This window comes from Lactuca virosa, chromosome 3 (genome assembly GCF_052849685.1).
Source record: "Lactuca virosa cultivar CGN04683 chromosome 3, Lactuca_virosa_CGN04683_v6, whole genome shotgun sequence".
NCBI classification, from domain to species: domain Eukaryota; kingdom Viridiplantae; phylum Streptophyta; class Magnoliopsida; order Asterales; family Asteraceae; genus Lactuca; species Lactuca virosa.
This window is the reverse complement of record NC_136428.1, coordinates 317,141,663-317,161,538: the sequence shown is the minus strand read 5'-3', so window position 1 is coordinate 317,161,538 and position 19,876 is coordinate 317,141,663.

The following is a 19,876-nucleotide window of genomic DNA, read 5'->3' as shown; positions in this document are numbered from 1 at the left end:
GAATTTCGCATTCGTAATCACTGAGTAGCTCGACCCACCGTCGTTGTGTCATGTTGAGCTCCTTCTGGTCGAATATGTGTTGTAGGCTCTTGTGGTCCGTAAAGATAGTGCTTTTTGTACCGTACAGGTAGTGTCTCCAGATCTTCAGAGCAAACACAACTGCTCCTAGTTCAAGATCGTGGGTAGTGTAGTTGACCTCATGTGTCTTCAGCTGTCTCGATGCATAGGCGATGACCTTACCTCGCTGCAGTAGAACACACCCGAGTCCTTGATTCGATACATCGCAATAGACAACGAAGTCTTCTATCCCTTCGGGGAGGGATAGTATTGGTGCGGTGCACAAGGCTCGTTTGAGCGTTTGGAACTCTCTCTCCTGCTTCTCTTCCCAGTCAAAGGCCACGCCTTTCTGGGTCAGTGTTGTCAGAGGTTTCGCTATACGGGAGACGTTCTGAATGAACCTGCGATAGTAGCCAGCGAGGCCTAGAAATTGACGAATTTCTGTAGGCGTCTTCGGTGCTGACCATCTCTCGATGGCTTTAATTTTGGAAGGGTCCACGTGTATTCCCTCTTCGCTAACCACGTGCCCTAAGAATTCGACTCGTCGGATCCAAAATTCGCATTTTGAGAACTTCGCATAAAGCTTCTCCGCACGCAGGGTTTCTAAGTCTTGACGTAGATGTTGAATATGCTCCTCCTTACTACGAGAGTAGATAAGTATGTCATCTATGAAGACGATGACGAACTGATCCAAGTAAGGACGACACACCCTATTCATTAAATCCATGAATACTGCAGGTGCGTTCGTTAATCCGAACGGCATCACTACGAATTCGTAGTGCCCATAATGAGTTCGGAAGGCTGTCTTCGGAACATCCTCCCCTAGCACTCGTAGTTGGTGATATCCGGATCTTAAGTCGATTTTTGAAAAGAAATTCGCCACTTGAAGTTGATCGAATAAATTGTCTATCTGAGGCAAAGGATAACGATTTTTGACGGTCAGTTTGTTGAGCTCCCTGTAGTCGATGCACATTCGAAACGATCCGTCTTTCTTCTTGACGAACAAGACTGGAGCTCCCCAGGGTGAGAAGCTTGGTCTTATAAAGCCCTTGTTGAGCAGTTGGTTAAGTTGACAGGATATTCTTGCATCTCTGCAGATGCTAGACGATAAGGTGATTTGGCTACGGGAGTAGCCCCTGGAACTAATTCGATTCTGAACTTGACTTGTCGTTGCGGAGGTAAACCTGGTAGTTCTTCTGGAAGGATGTTAGCAAAGTCGCATACTACTGGGATGTTCTGGATGCCTTTCGTTTCTTGGCTCACATCGACCACATGAGCAAGGAATGCGCGACATTCCTTTCGCAAGAACTTCTGAGCTTGAATGCTCGAGATGATATGAAGGTTTGTGCCGGGTTTGTCGCCATATACTACTAGGGTTTCGCCAGACGAAAGATTAAGGCGAACAGCCTTTTCGTAACACATGATGTCGGCACGATGAAGACTCAACCAATCCATGCCGATGATGACGTCGAAACTTTTAATTGAGACCGGCATGAGATCGATCGAAAATGAATGGCTATCTAAAGTTAAGGTACACCCTATGAATATGCAGCTAGTGCTCTCTGTCTTCCCATTAGCCATTTCTACTGTGAACGGTTCTTTAAGTGCTCATGATTTTTGCTTAAGTAAATGAGCAAATTTTTGGTTCACGAAACTCCTCTCCGCTCCACTATCAAATAGAATACATGCATAAGAGTTGTCGAGGAGAAACGTACCAGTGACCACTGTGGGGTCGACAACCGCTTCCTCGTGGCCTATGGCCAGAACTCTTGCCACTCCACCTGTGTTCCTTGCCTTAGGGCAGTCCCTTTTGTAGTGGCCCACCTCGCCACAATTGTAGCAAGCCTGGCCCACACCAGTACCGGGGACTTAGGTGAGTGGTCTCGCCGGAGCTCTACAGAAACGGGCGGTGTGCCCCTTCCTGTTGCAGTTTGAGCATTGCATTTCCCGGCAGGCTCCTGTGTGGTGGAAGTTACATTTGTTGCACATGGGCAAACTTCCAGAATACTGCTTGATCGGAACAGCAGCGGCAGGTGCTATCGCAGCATGAACTGCCACGACCTGCTGCTTTTTGGCAGCCTTCTTCTTCTTCTTGTCATCCCAGAATTTCCGCTTGGACTCAGCGGTTCTGGCAGATTCTGAGATGGCCAGGGTGGTTGTTGTTGCGGCCGGGGTACGAGCCCCGTGGTCAATGAGCCGCTGTGCCAATCGCTTGGCACTATCAAATGTAGTGGGATGCGAAGACAAAACATTTCCCTGGTATGGTGGCATTAGCCCCCATATATATCTCTCGATTTTCTTCCCCTCATTGTGAACCATGTTGGGACAGAGGGCCACCAGTTCACAGAATCTAGCGGTGTAGGCGACTACGTTGGAGCCCTTCATGGTTAGGCTCCACAGTTCTTCCTCCAGCTTCTGGATCTCGCCTCTCGGGCAGTACTCCTCAATCATGAGGTCTTTCAAAGTATCCCAGCCCATAGCATTAGCCACTATAAGAGATAGTGACTTAACATGGCTATTCCACCATGTTAGGGCTTTCGTTTCAAAGGTGCAAGCAGCAAACTTGACCTTGCTCTCCTCGGGACAAGAGCAGATTTCGAAAACCGATTCGTTTTTCTCGAACCATTGCGAGAGGGAAATGACTCCGCCAGTCCCTTTGAAGGACAATGGCTTGCAGTTGGTGAAATCCTTGTAGGTGCACTCTCTCAAGCGCACAGGAATTTCACCATGAGTTGATAAGACAGGAGTTCCTCCTCCATTGGAACCTGATGAATGATATTGAGCTATGGCTGTAGCCACAGCTGCAGCTACAGCAGCATTTAGGGCTGCCGTGTCGAACTGAGGAGTAGGTGGTGTCGGTACGGGAGGATTGCGTCTTGTTGATTTACGTGGAGGCATCTTTGAACTATAAGTTTAGAAAGATGAAGACATTGATAAGAATTTAATTAGGAAAATGATGAGAATAACTCATGGACTAACTCTACATAGCCCACAGTATAATTGAATAGCATGATTGAAAGATGATCTAGTACTAGCAGAGGATGGTAATTGGATATTAATTTCCATAAGATTAGATATCTGTCAAAGATACTGGAATTACAGATGTAACAAGTTCGTGAAAAATGACCTAGAAGTAGGTCTTACATCAACCAATATGGGAAAATTTTGACAGAACTACAACCTAATCAAGACCTTACAGGTCTAAGATTGACAGAGATAGGAAATTAGTCTAAAGTTTTTACATAAACTAGGTTATATCCAAAAGAGAAGTCGATGAGACTCTAACAGCGACGAGAACTGCTAGAGTGAGTCCTGGAATCCGACAGGAGACGTTCTATGTCCCTCACACGCCTATCGGATCTTACTTGCTGAGCTCGAAGTTCTCTGACTTCAGCTTGGGTTTCAGCAAGTTCTCTCTGCAGAACTGCGTTGCGGACCTGAGTCCTTTCATGAGCAGACTCAAGTTGGCGATTATGGACTGTGTTAACGCCAGAGTTGGCGTCAATGTCCACTACTCGATCAAGAGTGGATCGACCTTGTACGTCATTCTGAGAAATCCTACGAACCATGATGGGTAGGACCCTATCAGCAGATCCTCCCTCGGTGAGGTTGTAGAAGCTTCTTTCTCCGTAGTAGGGAAAAGGTTGACCTTGTTCCTGACTCCACCTATTCAAGTTTATGGCCCACAGAGGTGTGGGTCCTTGAAATGTCGGACGAGGGTTTGGGTTTTGAACACCTGGGGGTTGGTTGTTGACTTCTGGTTCCGCATCAGAACCATCAGAAAAACCTTCAGCTTCGTGATCATCCAAAGGGATTGGGTGATCATCTTCTGGCTCTTCCCCAAGCCATCCAGCATTGCCGTGGTTGGGAAAGTACGAGTCTCCGGGAAGATGGAATCCAGCCATTAAATCTACGCGAGAAAAGAGGTGTAAGATATAACTATGTAGACGATCTAATTAGATAATTATAAGATGATCTTTATCAGTTACTTCAATACTTGTTTTGAGCATACCAGTTATATGTAATGCAGACGGGATAGACCTTCGAATAAGTGACCCTAACTCTAAGCCCACAACCAAACAAGGACAGGAAGTAAAGCAACGCTCACAGATTCTAAGTCTATGACATCCTAGTACATATAACCTTGGTGTATCCACCAAACAACCATTGACATACTAATAAAGACCTTTAGTTCTCAGATAAGTAATTATAGTAACACAAAATACTCCTATACTATTTTAAGTTTAATGTTCTGTTCTACTGTTCTCATTGTAGTAGTGTTGGTAAGTTTTTAGACTTGTTGCAACCTCACAACCATACTTAGGCACATGCTAATCACTCCTCGGATAATGTAGTTGATCAGGCTACATCTTCCCAGGGTTGACCATATGTCTCTAAGTCTACTTGTGCTGTCCAACAATCGTAATACTTTTGTTCTGTCCTAGTGACACTGATTTTAGTATGAATGCAGGTATGTATACTTAGTTAAATATTTTATTATTTAAAAGTATAAACTCTTTATCAGAGTATTTTAATCCCGCTTGTGTTTATAGTTCGTATATCTTTTATGGGTTGATACACTAGATTCACTATAAACAATGCTCTGATACCAATCTGTCACACCCCCAAAACCTATGAACGGCGGAAACGTTCTAGAGTGGAGGACGTCATGTACAATATCACAACAATGCAAAGTAGTAAACAAGCAACAACATCATCCATTGCATTAATAATATAATTTCATACAAGTGTGTTCTGTCAAGTTATATAGACACCAAAAATATACAAAAAAAATAAAAGAGGAGTCTTGAACGAGCTCTAGCCTCTCAAAACCTGGCATCTGTACCTGTCTACTGATGACCTGAGAATACAAGTTATTTTGAAAGAGTTTATCAGCTTTAAAGTTGGTGAGTTCATAAGTATATTAGTGTCTGTGTTTGTATGAAAGCATTTGTAAGATGTTTGTAAGATTTAATGTATAAGTTTTGTAAAGTTTGTATTTGTTTGAACACTCCTAGAAAACCCTATGTTTCCTACTAAAAGTAGCCTTCTACCAAGGCATCTAGTATCTGTGTCTGTGTCTCTTGTAAGAGTGTGTATTTTCCCAAATCCGACTATCATTAACCAAAAATATAGTTTTTACATTACCGTGCATCGTGTGAATGTTCACGAAGTGAATGTAATGGGGAAAATATTATAGTACTGTAGTGTAGTATTAAGTAACTACTGATGTACTAACTACCTTAACTAATTGTTATTTAAGGTACCATGTGATCGGCCTGTACCCTGCTACCGACTCAATAGTAAAACGACGATGTAAGACGCCGTAAGAAATGACATTTGGCACCCGTAGACTTGCAAGTCCCACTGTAGCGAGCAGCAAGGTGTAGGATAGTCAATCCAGTATAGATCTATACACACACTCATACGCTCCCCAATTAAGGAGATTCTGGGTACAAAAACAGTCATGGCAGGTAGTGCCATGCCCTGTTTACTGGCTCACGTAAATATAATAATGTATATGTAATGAATGTGCTAGCTGTATTGTATGTTCTCCTTTTGTCTAGCCTGTATGTTCTCTTTGTATGGTATTGTTTGTTATCTCGTTCTCTGTATGGTATTGTTTGTTATCTCGTTCTCTGTATGGTATTGTATGTTCTCTACTCTGTATTGTACTGTATGTTATCTACTTTGTATAGTGTTGACTCATGTATGAACTGACTCTTTGTATGTTTAATTGTTCTAGTAATAGTTTTAGTATCTTCCTAAACTACCCCTATGGTAGCTTACTAGTAAAGTATGAACATGTTTGTATACCCTTGCTACCGAAAGGTATGGGACTGAATGAAATAACTTTTATGACTATATATGTATACATGATATACAACAAATAATTAAACGACCTTCAGACGGATAACTGATGCCCTAAAGCCACATCCAAACAAGGAAAAGGAATTAAAGCGAGCTAGCCTTCCTAAGTCCTTTAAACATTACTTATATAACTATACATATATAGGCATGCATTTGACAATATATAAGTATAAAAGAGTTTAAGTAAAAGCATTTGACATGAAAAGGAGTTTGTAAAATAGTTTGAAGTAAAACAGTTTGGTAACATAGTTTGAAAAGTAAGAATTTCACTTGCTGATAGTTATTAATCACATGTGATTGATATAATAACTATAGTAGTTTAACTTGTATTCCCCCCCATAAAAGAATTTAAAAACATTTAAAAGGTTGATTAAGGGGTATGAACTCACCTGTAGTAAGTGGTTTGGATGAACTGAAGAAATAGGATTGTTAGGTGTCAAGTGAAGACTTGTACACACACAATGATCCTAGTTAACATATAATAACACATATATGTATCCAATTAGTCTTTAAACAACTAATTAACAAAGTTAAGACATCCTAGGACATGTTAAACACCTTATATAGGTGTTATAAGTGCTAAGGATTGCATCTAAGTGTTGTAGGACATTGCTATTGAGTTTAGGGTTCAAAGGAACCCCTTACTTGAGTTTCTGCTTTATTGACCATAACTCATTGAGTTTACGGTCGTAAACCCATGAGTTTACGGCTGTAAACTCATGTCCTTTTGACCATTTGGTGTTTTGAAGGTTTATAAGTCCCTAGAAGTGTTTCCACTTGAAGTATAAGCCTATGGAAGGGATTAGGGCACCATTTCACTCCTAAATGGAGTTTACGGCCCTAAGACCATTTCCTTTTGGGTTTACGGTCGTAAACCCTTATGGATTATGGTATTTTGATGTTTTCAAGTCCTTAACATATCAATGAAGGGGTCTATGCTAGTTACCAAGGCTTAGGATAGGCTAGGGCACACATTGATACCCTTTTTAGGGTTTACGGTCCAAGAACATCTTGGACCGTAAACACCTTGATCTTGGTGTTTCTTGGGTTATTTCTTGTTGTATGGAAGTGTATCAACCTCTATGATACTCTAGGATAGAAGTACTTACAAGATAGAAGCTTGAAATGAGCCAAAAGTCCAAGAACACTAGTGTGTGTTCTTGGTGTTCTTGGTGAAACTTGAAGATTCAACCTTTTGGAAAGATTTCATGGATAGAAGTGTGTTAAATCACTAGATTAAGTGATGTACCAACTTAAAAGGGCTAGAAACACTTACTAGATTGAAGATCTTGAGAAATCTTTGGATGATACTTGAGAGAGTTTGAGATTTGTTCTTGAAAAGGTGGAAAAATGGTAATAAATGACTAAGTGTCACTTATATACCCCCTTCCTTAGGGTTTACGGCCGTAAACTCCTTGTTTAGGCCGTAAACTCTAAACTTTTGATGTGTCGGGACTTTATTGTTACACAATAAACTCTAGAGCATCCTCTCTCCTGATATCTCTTAAAGTGTTAATCCTAAAACACTCAAACTTATTCCAAAAAGTCTAAAAATTAGCAGTGACTGTTTTTGACTTCTAATGAATTGGAATGTTATACAGAATAGAAATTTCGGGTTGTCACAGCGACCAAATAATTGATCCATAATCCAAATTAATGCCATTGTAGAGACCATAGAGAATGGTCATAAAACCCTTGCTTGTACCATCGGACCCAGCTACCCGTTTCGCTAAACCCTTGTTAATAAGAGTAAGTAACCCATTCCATTGCGGCGGCAAACATGACTTCTAAAACTCGGTCATAGTGGTAAGAACATCAGTGTATCCCATCTCACAGAACATAATGAACAGTTGGGTTGTAGTGATGAAATCAGGAGAAATAACTGATCCATCAATGGCAAGCCCTAACAGGGAGCAGAATCGAGCCTTCGAAATAGAAGCCTTGTGACTGAAGATTTGGAAATAGATTCTCTCCTTGTTCTTGTCGTAGGACGCAGTAGAATACACTTGTGATAGCAAAGACATGGGTACTGATTCCACCCGCGTTAGAAAAATAACCAGAGGAGAGTACTTGAGACATTCAACGACGTGGAGCACGTACGAATCATACAAAAAGGGGTTCAGTTGAATGATTAAGTTCTGATTTGGTTTGATCACAAGCAAACACGATGATGCAGTTTGATCTTGAATAGAGGAAGATTCTGCCATTGTTGATGTAAGGAAGAAGATGAACAGTTGCAAAGCGTCGGGTGTATTTTAGAGAGTTTGAAGAAGGTAAAAAGGTACAAATTGCGTGAGAAACACTTTATATACCATTGCCAGGAGAGAGAAAGAATCTTCGTGATAATGATGCAATCACTGAAATGTCGTCTGAAAAAGCGCGATGTGACAGGTTGGTTTCCCCAGATAGACGTCATCACGAGTGGGTTTAGGAACCGTTCAAATTCACGCGCCTAAAATCTTATCCACATATTGTCTTTTCAAATTCACTTTCGCTCCAAATATAAACTTTAAACGAGCCACATGGAACATCAACCAGAATTTTGGAAAATCACAAAGAATTTTCGTGCAAGAGTGTGACAAAAATAAAGAAATAAAGCAAAATGTGTATAGGAGGTGAGTGATGTCTTTAATAAGACATGAAGCAGATGATTCCGGGCAAGAATCTCTTCCTTCAAAGTCAAGAGACACTTGAAGTGCTTGTGTGGTTCCCCGAGAAAATACGATCGAGTGTTTGTAAAGAAACACCGAAAGGCTTCTTTTAAATAATAGGTCGAAAGGGTGGCTTATCTTCAACCGAACGTCGATACTTAACATAAGACCGAAAGTTGGATGAAGTACTTGTGAGACCGATGTGGTCTGTTGAACAAGTAGGTTGGATAATATTTGTTGTGACTAAAGATGTTATAAAAATCTCAAAAACAAAAACAAACTGGATCTTTTTGGGTAGAAATGCCTTGGTGTTAGAGAATTTCATAAAGACTACTCAAAAAATAGAATGAGATTTTGATAGGTAACAAGTGAGATCTGGAATAGAAATATTCACCGTCAATTCATTATTGGTGTTGGATTTTGGGTCTCACTTAGCACGTGGTGTACGCATATAAGATCATAAACACAGATTGGGTGTAACCATAAACCTCAGTGGTAATATCTGAGAATCTCAAGGGTTACCTTGGTGAAACAAAAGTTGATGGAGAATTTTGAGTAGGTGGTTAAGGAACCGAAAGTACCCCTGCTATATGGAAGTGACAAAGCAGAAAACTCGTAACTTATTTGAGAAGAGTAAGGTAGCTCATGACATGAGGTAAATTACCAGCCTAATTGGGAAGAAACGATAGGTATCGATCGAATCATTTAGTCCTTACTCATAGTCTTAGAGGCTTTGGTCTACATGCAGCAGCATGCTTCTAGGGACACTTAACTAGTTCAGCTTAAAATGATCATACCTGCCCTAGCTCCAACGTATGTATCAACAATGTACTTGGTACCTAGTAAAGAAAATAATCAAAGACGAACAAACCACACAAACAAAACAAACAAAACAAAACAAAAAAAAAACAGAAAATAATCAAGAGATTAAAAAAAACCTTTTGGAATTTTGAATTTTTATGAAAAAGAATAAAAACAAAATATTTTTGGATTTTTGAAGTTTCTGAAAAATAATAAAAACAGAAAATATTTTTGGATTTTTAAAGTTTCTGAAAAATAATAAAAACAGAAAAAGAAACAAAACAAAATTAATGTTAAAAACTTTAGGAATAAGAATAAAACATAGCAAGAAAAAGAGTTAAAAGAAAGTTTACAAAGTATATAACCGAAATCAAACCATAAAGTAATGAAGCGAAATAAGCCGAGCGCTCGGTTCATTTCGGTTCCCTAAAATTCCGGAGCCGAAATAGACCGAGCGTTCGGTTCATTTCGGTTCCCGATAAATCCGGAACCGAAATAGACCGAGCGTTCGCTCTATTTCGCTTGTCTAATTTTTTTAGAGAGAGGTTTGAGGATTCGGTACCGACTCTTCTTCCATCATTCCTAAACCTTGTAGAATTTTATTGAAGCTTGCTTCTGGTAAGGCTTTAGTGAAGATGTCAACCAGTTGATCAGAGGACCGAACAAAATGTACTTCCACGTTTCCATCTTCAACATGGTCCTTGATGAAATAGTATCTTAGTGCAATATGCTTTGTCTTTGAATGTTGCACAGGATTGTGACATATTCTTATCGCGCTTTCAGAGTCACAATAGAGGGGTATTTTCTTCATACTCAGACCGTAGTCTCTTAGTTGGCTTTGTATCCATATCACTTGTGAGGTACAGGATGCTGCAACAATGTACTCAGCTTCGGCTGTTGAAAGAGACACACAGGTTTGCTTCTTGGACTGCCTGCTAACTAGTTTACCATCAAGGAATTGGCATCCTCCAGTTGTAAACTTCCGGTCCAGACCGCATCCTCCAAGATCGGCGTCAGAGAAAGCTTGAACAAAGAATCCGGATCTAGCAGGGTACCAAAGACCGAGAGAAGAGTTTCGCTTCAGATAACGAAAAATATTTTTCACTGCCACCATGTGAGGTTCTCTTGGATTTGCTTGAAACCTGGCACAATAACAAACAGAGACCATAATTTCTGGTCTACTAGCCGTTAGATACATAAGAGACCCTATCATTTGATGATAGAGTGTTACGTCAACAACAGGTTTTTCCAGAGATCGTGTTAACTTTGTACCAAACGCCATGGGAACCTTCACCTTCGAATCTCCCGTCATACCAAACTTCGTCAGCAAGTTCTTCGTGTAGGCCTCCTGATTGATAAAATTGCCTTCTGGTCCCTGTCTTATATTCAATCCAAGGAAAACGTTAATTGGACCCATTGTGATCATTTCAAATTTAGTCTCCATCAACTTCCTGAATTCAGCCGTTAAGCTAGGATTCGTGGAACCGAAGATGATGTCATCGACATAAATCTGAACTATCATTAGATGTTCGCCTTCTTTCTTTCAGAAGAACGTTGGGTCAACCGAACCTTGCTTAAATTTCGACACTTTAAGAAAGCGAGTTCAAGTTTCATACCAGGCCCTCGGTGCTTGCTTCAGACCATATACAGCTTTGTCCAACACATAGCAGTGATCAGGGTATTTTTCGTTTACGAACCCAGGTGGTTGCTCAACATACACCGTTTCTTCTAGTTCTCCATTTAAGAAAGCACATTTCACATCCATCTGGAAAACTTCAAAGTTTTTATGTGCAGCATATGCCAGAAATATTCTAACCGATTCCAACCTTGCTACAGGAGCGAAGGTCTCCTCATAGTCTATCCCTTCTTCTTGGCAATATCCCTTCACCACCAACCGAGCCTTATTGTGAATTACGTTTCCCTCTTTATCCAATTTATTCCTAAAGACCCATTTTAAGCCGACTATAGAAGCATCATTTGGAGTGGGAATCAGCCTCCAAACTCGATTACGTTCAAACTCATGGCGTTCATCTTGCATAGCTTGTACCCTATCAGCATGATCAAGTACAGTATTAACCGTCTTTGGTTCGATTTTGCAGACAAACGAATTAAACATTTAGAATTCTACATGAGAGAATAAGGCAGTTTGTTTCGCTTTCAATTGAGAATGTGTGAGAACTTGTTCAGATGATTCACCAATTATTTGTGTTTTGGGATGATCCTTAGTCCATTTCATTAGAGGAGGGTAATTAGGGTCATAAGCAGGATCCAATTCTGCATTTACCTCTTCTTCAAGTTCCGATTGATCTCCTTCGTCATTTGTATTCTCACTCTCCCCCTCAAATGGCGAACCGAATCCCATGTCAGGTTCAGGATTCTCCCCCTCGGTTGGAGTTGGATTCTCCCCCTCAATTGGACTATTATGAGTTCGGATTGTAGTTGTACTCTTCCCCTCAATTGGACTATTATGAGTTGTTTTTGGTACAGATGAACCCTCCCCCTTGAACGTTGAGCTGTTGTTTGGCGAGTCAGGTGAGGGTTGACCACCAGTCGGTTGTTTAGGAGGTTCATTTTCCATCTCTTTTGCAGCTTCATCGATGATCTTTTTCAGATTGTCGATTTTGTTGTCTGCTGCTTTCGCCTCTGAGTGGATAGCCTTTTCTGGTTCATCAAATAGCCTTATGTATTCTTCAAATAGGTTGGAAATGGGAACCGAGACTTGTCCCGATGCTGGAAATATTTCCCCCAAGGTACTTTCGCTTGTTTGAGCTTTCTTCATGTAATTGTCATCAAAGCTTACGTAGTACGTTTCTTCAATACGCTTGGAGTGATTATTCAATACCCTATATGCCTTTGATGTGAGTGAATAACCAAGAAAAATTCCCTCATCGACTTTGACGTCGAACTTATTTCGGTTCTCTTTTGAGTTGAAAATGAAGCATCTTGAACCGAATACGTGGAAAAATTTAACATTTGGCTTCCTATTGTTCAGAATCTCGTACGGAGTGATGGAGAATCGTTTATTCAATAAGGACTGATTCTGAGTGTAGCACGCGGTTGCAACTGCATCGGCCCAGAAGTATAGCGGAAGAGAAGCGAAGCTTAGCATGGTTCGGGCTGCCTCACACAAAGAACGGTTTCGCCTTTCAACAATTCCATTCTGTTGTGGTGTATAGGGGACCGAGAAGTTGTGATATATCCCCTTTTCTGCCAGAAAGTCTTCAAAATCTTTATTCTTGAATTCAAGCCCATTATCGCTTCTAATGTTCCTTACCAGTTTTCACAGCTGCACTTCCACTTGCTTAATAAACACCTTCAACTTGGGAGTCGCTTCTGATTTCTGTTTAAGAAGGAAAACCCAGGTGAAGCGTGAAAAATCATCTACAATGACAAGAATGAACTTACTACCACCGAATCTTTCGATAGCCGAAGGTCCACATAAGTCAGTATGCAGAAGTTCAAGAGCTTCAACAATCTTTGTATTGATACGTGTAGGATTGCTCTTTCTGCTCTGTTTGCCCAGCTCACACGCTGCACACAGGTGTTCCTTATCAAACTTGAGAAGAGGAAGGCCTCGAACATGATCACCAAGCACCAACTTATTAATATCTTTGAAGATCAGGTGTGATAGTCGTCGATGCCATAACCAGCTTTCATCAGAGTTCGCTTTTGACAGCAGGCATATTGCTGGTTTTCCTCATATTGGGTTGATATTTAGTGGATACATCTCTCCCTTGCGTTCAGACTTCAACAGAACTCTTTTGGATTGATTTTCAATTATTTATGTTCCCTCATCGTCGAAAGAAACTTTCAAACCGGTTCCGACAACCAATTGAGATACACTAATTAGGTTGTGCAGCAATCCTTCCACGTAAGCCACTTTTCTAATCGTGAATTCTCCGTTGGTTATCATTCCATATCCTTTGATTGTGCCATAAGAATTGTTTCCAAACTTCACACACCCACCATCCTTAAGGGACCGAAACTCCCTTAGCTCTTCCATCCTTCCTGTCATGTGACTTGAGCAGCCACTATCTATGTACCATTCGTCATCGAACTGCTCGTCACTTATAACCTGCAAATTTAAGCAGATTTAGGAACCCAAAGTTTCTTGGGCCCTGGTGAGTCTTTTACAGAAAAAGGAATAGCAACAGAAAGATCAACCAAATAAGTTCTTTTTATTAGAGTGGTTTCGTCTTTTCTTTTGATTGTATACACCTTGATTTTGTTTTTATCTTGTTTAAATTGTGGTGTTTCAGATGGTTTGTTGTTTGATGGTTTTGGAATATACTTGTGAGTCCTAGGGTTAGCTGACTTTTTCTTATTGTTGATGTCAGAATTCGAATCAAGCTTTCCCTTTCCTTTGATGTCCTTCACGGAATTATTCTTTTGATGGTAGCAAGCAGGACCGAAGCTTGACTTTCGGTTGTTAGCCTTGACGGTGTTACCGAAACTAGATGTTCGGTTCACGGCTCTGGTGTTGGAACCGAAAATGGATGTTCGGTTCTTAGCATTGAAATAATAGGAGCTTGGACTAAAACTCTCCTTTCGGTTTGGCTTGTCATTTTTCTTGACGCTTGACTCTTTCTTGGAAGGAACGTTGTTAGGGTTTTGAGACTGCCAATACCGTTTTCGCTCATTCAGATTCTTCATGTACCTCTGATTTCTTTGGTGCTTCTGTTCAGCCAGCTGCTTTTGAGATTTATGAATATTGAAGCTTGATTTTGGCTTCTCCTTTTAAGCTTCAGATATCTTGGAAGGTACATAAGATGCCTTCTTTGGTTCTTCTGGTATCTCTTTTGTTCCACTCGTGCTTGGTTTGTCAAAACTTGAGGGTTTGTTGATGGGTTCTGCAACATATCTACCTCTTACCCTCCATGAGGTTTGCTCAGATAAGCCGACAGTTTCGTCTGCATTATCAATAGGGGCGGACCAGAAATAATCGTCGCAACCTTCAGCATTGTCTTTGTCTACCAAGATTTTTAATTCTGCTGTTTGTTTTTCAGTGACCCCGGTAACAACATATACTTGATTTGGCACTGTTTGAACTTTTTGATAGACCATTGCTTTCTCTTTGAGTTTCTGTGGCTTGCCTTTGACAAGCGAGCATATTCAACCGAGTTCTCAGATATGAGTGGTTTTTCATTCTCGGTTTCGCTCTTCATAAATTCAGAGCAATCAATCACATCTTCCACCGAGATTTCGCTCATCTCACTTTCCTCATCAAATTCAGACGTGTTTTCTATATTCATTTTATGTTCTGAAATTAATTTGGCGTTAGATGAGTCAATAAAGGTCTCAATCTTGTCTAGTCCGATTTTATAAGTGATGGAAGTCTCTTCTGAGGACATTATGGATTCACATTCAACGATGACCTCATCCTCCTTAAATTCAAGGAAGGGTAAGATCATATTATGAATCTTTTTCCCTATTTCACAGTTTAATTGCAACTGAGTAATATTCGTATATAAGCGTTTAGCAATCAAGCAAAAAACATTCCTTTGTTTTAAAAACTTTAAATTGTCTCGTTGCAAATAAATAATCTCATCCCTAGCCCTATTTAACTCCGTCTCCTTCAGCTCAATCCACATCCTTCTTTCCTCACTCTTCGAAGACACCATGCTGAGTTGGTCAGTTAGGTTAGAGTTTGCTAAGCGAGTTTTCATGAGACTACCAATTAAGTTAGAAAATTTAAATTTTAGTTTATTTAATTCTTCTTCATAATTTGTTACAGGAACTTTAAGTGAGTCAAGGATGGATTTTACCTTTTTGATCAGCCGATCACAGTCGTTGATCTTCTCACTCACGGGCTTGGCTGCAAAGCACTTGTCCTCATTCAGGTTCGGCTCCTTAAGCTCACCTTCGGTTGGTCTTCCAGCAGTAACCATCAAACATTTTCCAGCCGAACCAGAGTCTCTCGCCACGTAAGCTCTTCCATGTGTGGGTTTTCTCACTTCTTAATCCTCAGAATCGGTTGACCAGACTTCAACGCCACCGAACTCATCTTCATCCACATTTTCCTGCACAATCAAAGCATTCATTGAACTATTAGTTGCCTTCTTTTTCTTTATTTCTTCCAACTTTCGCATGTAATACGCCTCATCATCTTCACCGTCCCTTTTCTCAGCCATCTTCCTCAACATGCAATCTTTGGAAAATGGTTCTTGGCATGACAGTAATTGCAGTCGAATCCAGAGTCTCCTGCAAGATTGCTTTCTTACTTGTCGTCATTCTTTTGAGACGTATTTTTCGTTTCTTATTTCACCTTCTCAGAGCTGTAACTTCCTTGCCAGTTTCGGTTCTTGTTGACAGGGAACTTCTTTCGTGCAAACTTCTTTGGGTTGGTGACCATCATTGCATATTCTTCGCCTGTAAGGTCACACTCAGATATATCTGAATCCTCCTCTTCTTCTGCAACACTTTTGGCTTTAGAGACAAGGGACAGCGATCCCACACCAGAAACTACCTTCGCCTCCTTGGTTACCACGCTTTCATGGGATTTAAGGATACCCACCAGTTTCGCGAGTGAGTATGATTTAAACTTTTCATGAGGTTTCATTATTCAAACCACAGCCATCCATTCTGGTCTTAAACCATTCATGAAGGTCACCTTTTGCTCAATCAATTTTCTTTCAATACCATGCTTGATCATCTTGCTTAGGAGATGATTGAAGCGATCGAAGGTTTGTATCAGTTTCTCTTCAGGTTTCTGTTCGAAAACTCCAAATTCTGAGAGCAACAAGGTTTGGATTGAGTGTTCTAGATCCTCATCGGTTGAGTAGAGTTCTTTTAACCTATCCCAGATTTCTATAGTCGTCGTGCATGAACCGACTAAATGAAAAGTGTCAGGTTGTAATGCGAATCTGATCATTCTCATGCCTTTCACATTACATAGCACCTTGTCCTTTTCATCATGTGGCATCTTATCTACGTCCGCCACAAGCTGATTATATTCTTTTTGAGTCTTCACTGTCCTGTTCGTTCCAGAGTGAAAAAATGGCCCGAGCGTGATAGCTTCCCAAATGAGATAACCATTATCTTCAGATCCAACTATGTAATCTTCAAAGTGATGCGCCAATACTTCATAGTCTTGAGTGTAAAGAATGGGAACCCTTGTAGTGGATCCAATGATGTTGGATATGTTGATGGGATTAGTTTGAGTATCGTCGTGAGACATGATGAGCCTTTTCTTGAAACTACTAGAATCAGACCTGTAAAACTTGAGATTAGGGTTTTATCAAACACAAGAGTTACCGTCAACAGGAAGAAGACGGCTTCTTTATATTTGATAAAAGCGGAAACCCTTAAGAATTCTTCAAACAGAAGCAATATGTATTGATTACACAGTCTCCCGCTCTGATACCAATTGTTAGAACAAAGTTCTAGTAGGATCGATTGATTCTCAGTAGAAAATCAATAAACAACGTAATGAAGAGCACAAGAATGGTTTAACTGATGTCGAATGATTAAACTTTAACACCTCAGAAGAGCTCGATTAAGAACTTCGACTGTAGAGGTGTTTAGGGTTACAAAGCAACAATAATAATAATCACGAACGTAACTAAGGCATACATGCATGCACTATTTATAGCTTAACCCTAATCAATAATCACGGATGGACAGGCCCAATCCGGATATACAAAATAAAGCCCATGACGCAACACTAAATACCCAACAATGGGTTTTAGCCCAATCCATACAAACCATAGATCATTAGCCCGCTATACAACAATAGATGATTTACACAATCAACCCCATATATTTAATTAGTCTCTTTTTTGATCACTTAATTAATTCCAAATTAATTCTTTGATCAATACTAATTAAATAATATTATTAATATATTAGAACTTATAATATATTAATAACCTTAAGTGTCCTTTCTCTCATTTGGTCTATCCAAGTATTGCAATGCCATGCAACACAAATGGACCATCCCAACTACGTCAAGTACATACCAGAAATAGTTATGGACTTAGACACTTTAACCAACAGTCTCCCACTTGGATAAGTCTAATAACTATAACTGCAAGTATGACTTCAGGAACCGATCAGCAATCGTAGCTCCTTCAAGGTCTCGCAGAACTGAGGTGATGATGATACGCCATTTAAGATAAGTGATCATATAATCCTTTATTCTAGATATCAGCCGGACGAATACATGGAACAATTTTTTGCTTATTGTCCAGCAGTTTGTTTCTCGATTTCCGATTTGTTTGACATAGAACTTAATCGAACACATCAATTTAGTTCTGACCGGGCTCGGTACATGGGTCAACACAAAATCATCGAGGGGCCCAGATATCGCTTCTAATCCAAGAAGGAACAGATAAACTTCGACTCATATGCTTGTCTACTACTTGTTGAATTATACACAAAGACATGTTTTATAACATCGAGTTACCAATGCGTTTTTGTACAATCAATGTCTAACCAACTCATAGGCAACAACTCATATCTCTAGGTTTGAAGACTTATATGATATTACCGTCTCACGACCACTCGAGATAAATTCCATGAAGTGATACAAGTGAGCGTGGGTTGAATCCAATACTCAGAACTTATGAGCACTCATGAGTGTTGTAGCAACACTTTACTATGTCCAACATCATAGACATCTACAACCAACTTCATGATAGTCTTTATTCATATCTACTTCCAACATATTGCCGACTGTGGAGAATTTGAATAATATGATATACCATAACATAATTATTCTGGAAGTCCAAACATGCAAAATGAAATGATAGTAAACGATTTGACAAAAGATAGGAACACTTTACTCATAAATAAACAACAACTTTTATTCATCATCAAATGTCAATTGCACTTTACACATTTCAAAACTATCTAACTACTAAAACTAATATCATCCTTCAGCCCTATGCGCCTCGCATGTTGGAGATGCTTTACCCTACCCAGTCCCTTCGTGAGGGGATCTGCTGGGTTCTCATCCAATGATACCATCTTTGCCACGAGGAGTCCTTCTTCTATTCGATGTCTGATGAAATGGTATTTTTTGTCAATGTGTTTGGATCTCCCGTGATCTCTTGGTTCCTTGGCTAAGGCAACTACACTTTCACTATCACAGAAAATCTCCATAGGCTCCTTTATAGCTGGTATAACCCCAAGGTCTCCAATGAAGTTCTTTAGCCATATAGCCTCCTTTGCTGCCTCGCTCGCCGCTATATACTCTGATTCACAAGTTGAATTAGCCACTGTCTCCTGCTTGGAACTTTTCCAAGAAATTGCTCCTCCGTTTAAGGTAAAGACCCAACCTGACTGAGAGCGGAAATTATCCCGATCAGTCTGAAAGCTAGCATCACTATACCCTACTACTCTCAAGTCATCACTTCCACCGAGGGTAAGGACCCAGTCCTGAGTCCTCCGCAGGTACTTGAGAATGTTCTTTACCGCAGTCCAGTGATCCTTGCCAGGGTTCCTCTGATATCTGCTGACCATGCTCAATGCAAAGGCCACATCAGGACGAGTACAAGTCATAACATACATGATCGAGCCTACAAAAGAAGCATACGGTACTCGACTCATCTCAGCTATCTCAGCCTCTGTACTCCAGCTCGGAGTCTTACTCAATCTGGCGTTACTATGGATCGGTAACTCTCCTTTCTTGGAATTATGCATGTTGAACCTATTTAGCACCTTATCCAAGTAGGTAATCTGACTAAGTCCAATTAGTCTTTTACTCATGTCTCTCAAAATCCGTATCCCTATGATATAGGCAGCTTCACCAAGGTCCTTCATAGCGAAACACTTCCCAAGTCAGGACTTCACTTACTGTAGAGTTGGGATGTCATTTCCTATAAGTAGTATGTCATCCACATACAATACCAAAAAGCTAACTATACTCCCACTATCCTTGACATATACACAGGACTCATCTTCACTCCTCGAAAAGCCAAACTCTTTGACTTTCTCATCGAAACAAAGATTCCATCTGCGAGGTGCTTGTTTCAATCCATAGACTGATTTCTCAAGCTTACACACTCTATTAGGGTACTCTACACTGACAAAACCCTCTGGTTGACTCATGTAAACATATCCAGCCAACTTTTTGTTAAGGAAAGAGGTTTTGACATCCATTTCCCATATTTCATAGTCATGAAATGCAGCAATGGCTGGTATAACCCTAATAGACTTAATCTTTGCTACTGGTTAAAAGGTCTCGTCATAATCAACTCTCGGAGTTTGAGAAAAGCCCTTTGCAAACAGTCACGCCTTATAAGTGTGTACATTACCATCCATGTCGGTCTTCTTCTTGAAGATCCATTTGCACCCGACTGTCTTGCGACCTGGTACATTGTCAACCAAGTTCTAAACTTGATTGTCATACATGGACTGTATCTCGTTGTCCATAGCCTCTTTCCATTTAGCAGCCTCAGGGCCTGTCATGGCTTCCGTGTAGCGGTTAGGTTCATCCAAACTTACCAGTGTGTTATCACTGATAAGTTTATGTCACACCCCAAACCAGAACGGCG